Source organism: Lipotes vexillifer, unplaced genomic scaffold (genome assembly GCF_000442215.2).
Source record: "Lipotes vexillifer unplaced genomic scaffold, Lipotes_vexillifer_v1.1 scaffold702, whole genome shotgun sequence".
NCBI classification, from domain to species: Eukaryota; Metazoa; Chordata; class Mammalia; order Artiodactyla; family Lipotidae; genus Lipotes; species Lipotes vexillifer.
The window spans coordinates 582,230-594,292 of record NW_006786634.1 but is presented as its reverse complement, the minus strand read 5'-3'; the positions used below and the strand labels follow the sequence as shown (position 1 = coordinate 594,292).

Sequence of the window (12,063 nt, the reverse complement as noted above, 5' to 3'; positions counted from 1 at the left end):
GGAATGATAAGGGAAAGAGATTTCAATTTCGTATCAGGAAGAATTTTCAGCAACCAAAGCTGCACAAAGATGGACTGCACTGCATAAAGATTATGTTCCTGTCATAAGGGTTCAGAGTTATGGGCTGGATGAATATTTTGCCAGTATGCCACAGGTATTTCAAGCTATTGATATTGTGATACCTTACCAAGCACCTCTATTTTCATTTGGGATTCCTGGATGTAAAATGAAATGGAGTGTATTTATTTATTTATATATTTTTATTGACGTATAGTTGTTTTACAATATTGTGTTAGTTTCAGGTGTACAGCAAAGTGCTTCGAGTTTTTTACAGATTATATCTGAAATGCAATGTATTTAGATACAGAACCTTTAGACATGGCAAATTCCACTTTGATTTTAACAACCAAACAAAATTATTTATCCTACATAAGAACATTTTATTACTACAGTTGGTGATGACACTTATAGAAAATGTCTGCCCTGTTATGGATCTTGCCTGATACATTTATAATTCAAGGTGATGCTATAAAGTGCTATGTGTGATTTTAACAATAGCCAACACTTAAATAGCACTTACTCTGTACCACCCACTGTTCTAGGAGCTTCTACATATTCAATAATTATCTCCACTTTACAAAAGCCTTAACTGAGACATGAAGAGATTAAGTAATCTGTGCAAGGTTACACAGCTAGTAAGTGGTAAAAGGAAGATTTGAATCCTGTCTGTCTGACTCCAAAGTCTAGACTTGAAATGTATACATTGCCCACCACCCTGACTCTTTAATCAGCTTGTCAGGACCTGTCTACTCCCCAATGCATGTGTCCCTTTCAAAAGTCACGCTTAACCAATGGTACTGCTGGGCTCAGAATATTTTTGGAAGTTCTCTTTTGGATACAATCTAAACACCTCCAGCATATTCTCTGGAACATTCTCAAGAGGCAAATCCAACTCCACTGAGACTGGACTTAAGCTTTGGAAATAGCCTCAAGTGATTTGTAGTCAAATCTGATGGACAGAGTGGCTGGAAAAGCTGGATGTTATCATTTGACATTTAAAACCATCAATGCCACTGAAATGATGAGCCTAATTTCTCTGAATGGTTGGTAAACTGGCTTTGAAGTTTCTTCCAAAAGAGAAGAAAGGTGGTGACTGATGACAGTATGGCTGGAATAAGTCTCTAATCACCATAGCAACCCAGTGTTTTGAAAGAACAACACTCACTGGGATATGTCCATCTGGTGATGTTGTTATTTTCAAAGTTATACACTACACAGATGCATCCTTTGCTTGGTAAAAGAACTGTTCTTGCTTTTTTCTTTTTTTTGGCCATGTAACATGTGGGATCCTAGTTCCCCGACCAGGGATTGAACCCGCACCCCCGGCATTAGAATTGCAGAGTCTTAACCACTGGATCTCCAAGGAAGTCCCTGTTCTTGCATTTATCAAGAAATAAAAAGGAGAAGGGAGAAGGCACCAAATAGATTTCCATGCATCATGTACTTGAATAACACAGATCTTGATCAGGTGCCATTAGGGAGAAAAGCTAAAGCCTTTGGAATCTCAGTTAGAAGTAACAGAGTCATCATATCATCTTAGGGCAGCAATAGCTTCCTAGTGACAGACCTAAGTTTGAAGCCCAGAACAGAGCCAGTTCCCAGCTGGTTTTGGCAGAAAAATTACTTCTCTGAGCCTTAGTATCTTTATCTGTAAAACAACATCTTTTCAGGATGTTGTCAGAGTATAAAGGGATCTGATCCATACTAGACCAATAGAGGGAACATGTTAAAAATAATCGTAGATGAAGTGTACTAAGAAAGACAAAGTAGATAAACGAGTACATCCTCCTCACATACAGAGTGCAATAACCTCAGAAAAATGCTGTCTAAAATAAACTCTCCTACTGATTCACCCTTCACCCCCCAGGACCACTGAGAGCAAGTTTGGGACACAGTGTAGAAAAACTATTTTAAAATTTTATGGCTCCTTAGCAAGTATAGGCCTGCAATTTCTGTTGGCTTCCCGACTCTCTTGCTCCCTCCTCCATCACCCAGAGTTTGTGAATCTGCCCGCTCCCCACGGAGGCCCAGGGGCAGAATCTGGCGTGTAGAGACTGACTTGGCGGCCGAAGGAGAGCTGCCTGCAGCTATGCACGGTGTACCTCACGCAGCGCGCAGCCAGTGGGCAAGTGGAGGCTGAACCCCAGCCAGGACGCTCTCGTTAAACCCAGCGCCTAGCACAGGGAACAACTGCCCAAAAGTACCTTTTACTTGGCACACATGCACTGACTGCTTTTCTTTTTTCCCCCTGCTTTATCTGCCCAGAGAGGTGCTTTTTTTCTAATTTGCACAAAGCATTGTATATATTACTCATGGGCCTGCCATCAGAGTGTTTTTTTTGTTTTTCTTGTTTAACCAAGTTAGCTTGCCAAGTTTGAAAAGTCAGGGATTTCATGCAAGATTCTATATTCCCAGCTTCTTTCGGAAAACGGGATGTTCTTTCCATAGTAGGCCCATATTCCTTCCTGACAACATTTTAGCTGGAGCCAGATGGCCGCTGCTCGCTGCAGACCCAGTCGGCTGGTTCTCTGCAGGCCAGGGAGCCTCTTAGGTTCCGCCCCCCCGACACCGGAGGTTGGGAGGGGTTGGGGGGTCGCGGGTGGGGCTGGGGGTGGAGGGGAAACGAACGCTCTGGGCTAACAGGTCTGATTTCCAGCTAGTGGCATAGACGTCTTCAGGGGGCAGCACGTGCCCGCATATGAGTGATGGGTGAGGCATGACGTCCTTTAGGAGGAAGAAATTTCTCTCCTTACCGAAAGCCAGAGAAAGCCACTATCTGGTCACGCAAACCCTGTGGATGTGGGGCCTCTCCGGTGTGGGCAGAACAAAGCCACCACCTGTTCTTCTTCCTGGGGAACGTGCAAACAGTGGTGGCTACTTCAGAGGCTGCCAGCAAAACTCAGGCCACCTCCTGGGCTGTTCCAGGACGTTTCTTCTCTTTATCAAAACAGCCGGGAGGAGGAGGTAGATGCTAGGAGACAACCCATCCCTAAAAATAAAACAAAAAAAAAACAGCGGAAAAATCACTCTGACACTTGTGTATCAGTGTCAGGCAGTTCATGGCAGTCTCTGCGCAGGTGGCTAAATTCAGCGTCAGAGGAAACCGTGAAAGGGGCCAGTGATGTCAATCCACATTCCTGATGGGCCCTGGTTAATGATGTTAATGAAATGAAGAGCTGCATACACTATTTATGGCTAGATTAAGCCGATTACTCTAGCTTAGCCTACTTTCAATGTACAAATCTCACCAGTGGACAATGCAAGGCTCTGTTATCTGTTTTTCTCTCCCTGGGACTTTTCTCTGGACATTGAAAACAGGAATCCTAATAAGACCATTTTTTACCTATCTCATTTGAGAACAGGATTTTCAAACTCTCCCTTCAACATTGATGAAAATCCCTCAGTCCCTGAGAGTGACTGCAGAAGCTTCCAAAAATATGCAGCAGCACAGTTACTAGGAGAGATGAGATGTTGTTAACTAATAAAGGTGCCATAAATAAAGAATGATGAACCACCATGGGAAATGAATCGACAGAGAAGGACACGTCGGAATGTGGGATAGTAAAAATCACTTAAACTTTGCATGACCTTGCAGAAAGTTGCGGTGATGTTCTGCCAGGTCCCTGGGAGAGTGGATTGAGATATGGCTGTTTCCCAAGACTTACTATCTAGTAGGCTGTGTTTAGACCCGCTCTGAGCCTTCTTCCTTGGACAGCCTGGAGTCTCTCTTGTGTCTAAACGGTTATCTGAGTTCCTCTCTGCACTTTTCAACCTTTAGGCAGGAGCAGTTAATGAGACTATCAATTCCGTGGAAGCATCTTGTTTGTAGCAATGGGGACCGGGGTGCCTCTTTGATAATTTAGAACAGTGCTGAGCAGAGGGTCAGATCTCCCTGGGGTGGTGTCACAAACTGGAAAAGTGACTGTGGCACTGCGTTCCTCTACGGTTTTCTACAGCTGTTCCAGATTTTCCATGGGCTCACCTTTAAATTAAAAGAATTTCTGCACTTTCAAGAATTTGAAAACAAAGCCATGTGTGAGAATATGAGACCTGCTCCTATGCCCTTGCAAGAAATAGGTTGCATTCCTTTTTCTGCACTCACAAAAACAGTACCTCCTCTTTTTTTGTTTTAGAATGCCATATATGTAAATGATCCCAAATTAATCTTTAGCATGTGCCCATGTTGTTTTGATTTACTAAACTTTAAAAATATGCCCATTGTTCCCTTTTAACAGCTTTCGGCAACATTTTCAGAAATGGAAATATATGAGCAAATTAGTAAATGAGTAGAATTAGCCAGTACCATTCGGCAAGCATTCAAGGTACAAATGCTTCTACAACACACAAAAAGCATCAGTATAGATCTTATAATGCTATATAAGGCTTCTTATTTAACTTCACTCTTAATTAGCAACACACAATGAAAATTATATAGAGAGAAGCAAAATAATATAGTCACTGGAATAGTATTTTTACACACTTTTAAGTGATTTTGGTTTTGTTTTTAAGGGAATTGTGTGATATAGTGGAGAGAACAAAAAGATCTGGTTTAGATAGAATTTTAGTTCTCGGCCTTAACAGTTTTGTGACATTGGGCAAATTACTTAACTTCTCTGATCCTCGTTTTATTAAACTGTGAGGTGGAATTGGTAATACTCATATAACAGGGTTGAAAGGATTAAATGAGATTCTATGTAAAATGTCTAACGGTGCCTGACACAGTGTAAGATGTTCGATTAAGGTAACTCTCATTATTTGTAGTTTTCTCAGGTGATGGTGACTTCAGATGCTTAAGTAAATTTTTTTAAAGCTTTAGAAATAGTTGATTTTTCAAATTATTTAAATGATGTGGTGATCATTTTATAATGTATAGAAGTATCAAATCACTAGGTTGTACACTAGGAAATAACATAGTGTTGCAGGTCAATTATGTCAATACTTCCAAAAAAAAAAAAAAAAAACCAAACTCATAGAAAAAGAGATCAAATTTGTGGTTACCAGAGGCTGAATTGGATGAAGGTGGTCAAAAGGCATAGACTTCCAGTTACAAGATAAATAAGTACTAGGGATGTGATGTACAACATGATAAATATAACTAACACTGCGGCATGTTATATATGAAAGTTATTAAGAGAGTAAATCCTAAGAGGTTTCATCACAAGAAAAAATTTTTTTCTATTTCTTTAATTTTGTGTCTATATGCGATGATAGATTTCCACTAAACTTCTCATAGTAATCATTACTTCTTGTGGTAGTGATGGATGTAAGACAAATCATTATGCTGTACTTTAAACTATACAGTGCTGTATGTCAATTATATCTCAGTAAAACTGGAAGAAAAAAGGATATAACTCACATATCACACAAGTCCTTCATTTAAAATGTACCCCCCAAAACTATTTAAAGGATTTATTTTTAGCACCAAAAATGTCAGTGACATTTTTGTCACTATCATGGAATTGTCATATTGTCACAATTATAAAAATTAATAATGATTTAAATCAAGGGCCCCCAACCCCCGGGCCACAGCAGACTGGTACCAGTCCGTGGCCTGCTGGGAACCAGGCAGCACAACAGGAGGTGAGTGAAAGGCAAGTGAGCGAAGCTTCACCTGCCACTCCCCATCACTTGCATTACCGCCCGAACTATTCTCCCCACACCCCAGTCCGTGGAAGAATTGTCTTCCACGAAGCTGGTCCCTGGTGCCAAAAAGGTTGGGGACTGCTGATCTAAATTAACTTTAATTTAATAAATAATTTAATTAAAGTATTAGTGAAATTATTTCCCTTAGTGTCACATCACATAGGCAAATCTTAATTTTGGTGACTGGAATAGGGGTAACTATTCCTCTTATTTGCAAACTATCACTTGTTGTTACTGTATATACAGCAGTTGGATTTTTGTTTTTAATTTACTTCAGTAGCTTTAGCCTTTCCCACCAAGATTCAAGGCAATCCATTTGCCAATTTTTTTTCTAAAAATCGCTCATAAATTATAAATACTATACACAGGCTAAATCTTTCCTGTACTTCCATATAGGACACATAAATCAGTATCTATATGATGTTTCTCACTAATAAAAGGAGTTTATCTGGTTCCAGAACCAGGCAGTTTTATTGCAATACTGAGTTTCCACAGTTCAGCCAAAAGTTTGAGGATAAAGACTTGCTGCAAAAAGCCTTAACTAGTTCTCAACTGCTTTCTCACTTGGCATATGAATACAAAAGTTAGAAATGGCCACTGGTACAATAGCTATGAGTGCATATTCCTCCCGTAGAATATCAGAACAAGAGACTTGCAGTTTACAGACAAGGCTGGCAAGGTGTTTGGAAATATATCCAGAAACCTGAGGAAATTAGTGGAAAGAGAGGCTTGTTATTTCTGTAAATACGCTAGAGTACATTTTGATTTTACACCTGAGGAACCAATTAGATTAAGTATGTTTGTAAGGTTTGGGGTTAAGAAAATACTGTCAGTGGAGGGTTTTTCTTAGGACTTCTTAATTGATTCATCAGCAAAGTTACCAGATCCCAGTCAAAGAACATTCTAAGTTTTACAAAACTCAAGATAACTGTCAAAGAGCTAGAATAGCTTTATCACCTCTGAATAATGCCTCAATGAAGCTATATCGTGAGGAATCTATCTAAATCTATATCTATATCTATATCTATATATTTTTTTTTTGGAAGGGCAACAAATGTTTATTAGCTTCTCTATGAGCCGGGCTGGAGACGCACCTCCTCTCCCAGACGGTGGCTGCCCACCCTGTGCGAGGTGGTCCCCCTCCGAGCTCCCTGGAGCCACCCCAGTGACGGGGCAGACCCCAGGGGAGAGGAAGGCAGCGTTCCGCACCCCACGTGAGGGACGGGGACAGGGAGGAAAATAATCAGGAGAAGCAAACACTTTGCAAGGTTTTGTTTGTTAGTCTGACAGCAGGTGGGGGTAGAGGGGGCTCCCGGGCAGGGCTACCGCCCCGTGTTCCACGTGGCCGCGTGAAGAGACCCACGTTGGCGCTGGTGGTCACGCAGAACCAGCCAGACAAGATCAGCTGGAACGCGCTGATTTCGAAGCTTTGTGTTCATTTCGCCCTCGGCCCCTTCTCGATGGGCTTCCCAATGTCTTTCCCCCAGAGCTTAAGGCCAATGGCTCTCTCGATTGTGCCCAGAACCTGGTTGTTAGAAATGGCCCGGCCCCTCTCACGGTCAGCGACGACCTGTGGCTTTTCGTTGATTTTCGTCGCCAGGTCCTTCTGCGTCAGCCCTTTGCTCTGCCGGCCCCGCGGGATCCCCTTGCCCACCTCCAGGGTCACCCGGTCGTGGTGCAGCTCCTCAGTCCCCAGGTCCAGCTTGGCTGTGTTCTTGGCGATCCAGAGCCGTTTGTTCTGGCCGGCGGCCCATTTCTTGGAAGCCTCCACATATTATCCTCCTCTCTGAGCTGCTAGAGAGGACGACTTGGACTTGGCCTGGGCGGCCATGGGGCCCTTTTTGGGCCAGTCACTCTCAGCCATGGCGGGGCAGGCGGGGCAGGTGGTCATTCCAGCGGCTCCGAGGCAGCTGCTCGAGACCCGGCGACGCGACGTCCCCTTGTCGCTCGGCCGCTTCCGGCGCCCGCCCCGGCCCTGCCCCCTAAATCTATATTTTTTAATTAACTCTAATTGTAGGGTGACCAACTGTCCCAGCTGACCTGAGACAGAAGGTTTCTCAGGCTGAATGATTTCAGTGCTAAAACCAGGACAGTCCCAGGCAAACCAGGATGGTTGGTCACCCTACCCAATGGCCTGATGTATACCATTAGGTAGAGTATCTGGATTCTTTCATGCCTCAAAAATCTACATGGCTTGCCTGACTCTAGACAGTCAGCAAGCTTTTATTCATTGCCTGCTGGGGGCCAGGATCTGGAGATGATGTTGTACAATTAGTAAGCAAGCATCCCTAATGGGAATATTTTGTGTGTCTCACGCCCTGTGTCTTATGCTAATAGCCCCACATGGATACAACTATTTCCAGGTTCGTGTTGCTTTTGGAGCTATTAGACTGAACTCAGCAAAGCAAGATGACCAAAATTAGCCTTTCCAGTGGATTCTGTCTTGGTTGTGCTGTTGTCATCTAAGTTAGATATGATATCAAGAAACGTATAAAAACAGTTCCATGTGAAAGCAAATTAAAATGGGCCAAAGATAGATTGTAAACAGCTTGCCTGCCTTCCCGCCTACTTTCCTATAAATATTAAGTTAAATATAGTATATGCCCTAACATTGTAATTCACTTCCACGAGGATTTATTGGATGATTATCCTGGGTCAAGCCCTGTGCTAGGTGCTGGGACTACAAGAACGAATGAGAAATGGTCCTGCCTCAGGAACCTTCCATCTAATGGGGAGAGAAACATGTGTCACTTGGTCTCTATTTGCCACTGTCTCCCCCAGATCCATTCTCTCCCTCTCTCTGCTTTGCTCCACGCCTCAAGGATTGATCTCTATGAGCTGCATCTCTGGGGCTGTTTTGCTCTGTGGCTTCTGGTTGAGTTCAGCCAATGGGAGGCATGTTTTGGCTTGAAGCTCTGGCCATTGCTCTGTGATTGTAATTCTCTCCTCCAAGCCTCCAGCACTTGCAGGGCTCCCTTAGCCAATAATCAATTTCCTTACCTCTGCCGGCTTCTGTGAACAGTCCCTTCATAAAGTTAGTTTCATGATTTCATCTGAGTGTGCCTTCTGTTTCCTGTACAAACCCTGACTGATTCAATAGGTAAATAAACTACTGAATTAAAGGAGGTAAGTGAGGTAATAGAGGTAAATACACAAGTAGAATGGCGTGATATAGGAAGGCATGCTCGAGAATGCCCAGGGAATGGGAATGAGTAAATGCTTCTTGATCTGAACACTGAAGGATAAATAATAAGTGGGAGAAAGACCTGGAAGGGGCAATGTCTAGCATGGAGAGAAAACTAACCAGGATGTATTCTTGCAACTGTTAGCAGGTTAGGGCAGCTGGAGCACTAAGTATAGGGAAGGCAGCAGAGGGAGATAGTGTGGAGAAATAGACTGGGTTCAGGACATGTAAGGATGTTAAGCAATTCTGTTCATTGCACACGCACACTGCCTGCCTCTCTCTCTCTCTCTCTCTCTCTCTGCCAAACACTGTTCTAGGCACTGGAGATTCATTAGACCATAAAACAACAATCCCTGCTCTTAGGGGATCTAAAACAGGGCAGCAGTAGAGATGTAAAAGAGGGGACAAATATTGTAAAGGAAATCAAAAAGGAGGACAATCAATCAATCAATCAATCAATAGAAATGCTGTAGAATTATTTAAAAAAAAAAAGAAATGTGTCTGGACCCAGAGGTTCATGTAACGTGTCGACCACTCTTCTCAGATCACTTCTGGTCAGTGCTGCGTCCACGTCACGTGCCCTTGGTCTCCCTTACATGTGCCTCTTCTCCATTTCTCTGGGGTCCTGGCTTGGTTCACCCCAGGGATCTCTTTCCGCCTGCCTGTGTCATCACACCCTTGCGGGGGGAGCAGTATACATTGCCTCTCACAGCATAATTGCGGTTTGTTATTATCCTAAAAGACCCTCTTCCTGCGGAGGGGTTGGGATGGATGAGATAAAGGAGATTTAGAAGATGGAGAACCCAGTGAGACTAGGTGGAATTAAAAGAATGAAGGGGAAGGTGAACCCCATCCTGCTACAAATAAAAGGAACAGTCTGAGGAGTAAGAGGAGAACCCAGAGAGAATGGTTCAGTAATACCAAAGACCAGCTGCTTTAAAAAATAGTTGTGGGACTTCCCTGGTGGTGCAGTGGTTAAGAATCCGCCTGCCAATGCAGGGGACATGGGTTCGAGCCCTGGTCCGGGAGGCTCCCACATGCTGCGGAGCAGCTGGGCCCGTGAGCCACAACTACTGAGCCTACGCTCTGGAGCCATGAGCCACCACTATTGAAGCCCATGCACCTAGAGCCCATGCTCTGCAACAAGAGAAGCCACCTCAATGAGAAGCCCGTGCACAGCAACGAAGATCCAAAGTAGCCAAAAATAAATAAACAAATTTATGAAAAAAAAAAGTAGTTGCTAGTCAACTGTGCCAAATGCCACGTGGAGGACAAGAAAGAGGACAAAAAGTAAGCTGTGGATTTGGTGATCAGTAGCACCATGATGCGTTTAACAACAAAACTTCCCACTGGCAGAGAGAGTGAAATCCAGGCTGCAGGTCAGGAGTCGTGGGAAGTGAGGGAGGGCTACCCGCCCCAGGCTTTCTCATCTGGGGCAGGGCATCGCTGGACACCCTTAGCACATCACAACCCCAGCAGTCCCCCATGATTCTGCTCCTTCCCTCAGCTCACAATCCAGTCCTGCCTCCAAAATAAGTCCCAAGTCTGACCACTTCTCACTCCGTCCAAGGAGCCACCCTTGTGTGGCCATCTGTCCGGGTGATGGAAACTGCCACCCCCCTGGTTCCCCTCCCACCTGACTGTCCCATAATCGGTCCTTCACAGCGGCCACAGGGGTCTGTTAAAACCAGTCAATCAGACCATATCATTGCCCTTTGTAAATCCTCCACAGTGATCCTGTTATTAAAAATAATTGTTCATGTCTGACCCTGCCATACTACATGATCCGCACTTTCTGCCTCTTAGCATCCTACTTCCCCTTCCTCTCGCTGCCCTCCGCCACGTGCGCCTATTTTCAGTTCCTCAAACGTGCAGGGTTTGTTCCTACCCTTGCACTTGCTATTCCATCTTTCAGGCCGGGCTTGCTTCTTGCGCATGAGTCCTGCACCCCCTGATCCCTATGACCCCATATTGGTTTAATGCTCCGCTGTTAGCATCTTGAAATTCTTCATTTTTGAACTGAGGGGGCTCACCTTTCCATTTTGCACTGGGCCCTGCTCTCAGGGATCATGTTAGATAGACGTCCCCTCCCCGGAGAGGCCTCCCTTGGCTGCCCAGCCTAAAGCTGCCCCCACTTTCCAAAACACAGGCAATCCCCTTATCCCATTTTATTTTCTTTGTAACAGCTTTCACGCTCTGATACGTTCTTGCTTAGGTACTTATTTGCGTGGTGGCCACTTCCCTCCCACTGGAATGTAACAGGAGCTCCTACAGGGCAGGGACCATCTATTCTGTCTCGCCCCAGCGTCCGTAGAACCTCAGTGTGTGGAACACAAGGCTGCCCAAGATACATTTGCTGATAAATGAGCTGTTCCAAGACTGAACTCCCTGGACGCAAGAGAAGAACCGTGCTCGGTGTCATGGAAATTCTAGAATGCATTTGGTATTTGTGTACATCCTGATCAATAATTAAATTTTTGTGGTGCTGGTCTGTTCTGATAAATTCTGATTTCATGATGAGGTTAAATTCTTCATATTATATTCAAGGTTGATCTTTTTCATGAAAGATTTTGAAGTCTGGATTCAATGCCTACTTTTGCTGCCTATGTTATATGAGCCTAAAACAATCATTTTAGTTTAGTCTGAATTTTTTAAAAGAGGTTGTTGGTCTACCTTCCAATTACATTGTGCTCTATGGCTCAATAAATCATTTTCGGTTGTATTAACTAATTTGACCTGTTCAGTAACTCTATACAAGAGATAAGGTGGCTGTGTTATTTTACAGATCGACTCAAACTATGTTGAAGCTTGATGAGAATACATGAACAATAATCACAGACATTTAGAGCTGGGAGTAAGAGTTGAGATTATTTCTTCCAATAATTTCTCATTTTTAGATGAGGACACAGAAATCCAGAGCCCACCACGAGGCAAGGATTTTGGCAGAACCTGATTCTTAAATCAGTGAACTTTAGACTTCACCATTGGTCCTCTCTGTTAGAGGTGGCCAACATTTGCCCAAAAAGAGTATTTACAGTCTACTTCAAAATTTTGCTTTTTGATGTGAATTATTATATTTAATTTTATTAAATGAATGGCTGAATAGATAAAGATAAAGAAAGAAAGAAGAAGGGAAGAAAAGGAGGGAGGGAGGGAGGAAGCAGAGCTAGGGAAAT

General features: G+C 43.6%; 1 pseudogene; it reads right to left on the bottom strand.

Moving 5' to 3' along the window:
- Nucleotides 1-7,138: 7,138 nt before the first annotated feature.
- On the bottom strand, nucleotides 7,139-7,567 carry LOC103072493 (endothelial differentiation-related factor 1 pseudogene; annotated as a pseudogene).
- Between the last annotated feature and the right edge of the window lie 4,496 nt (nucleotides 7,568-12,063).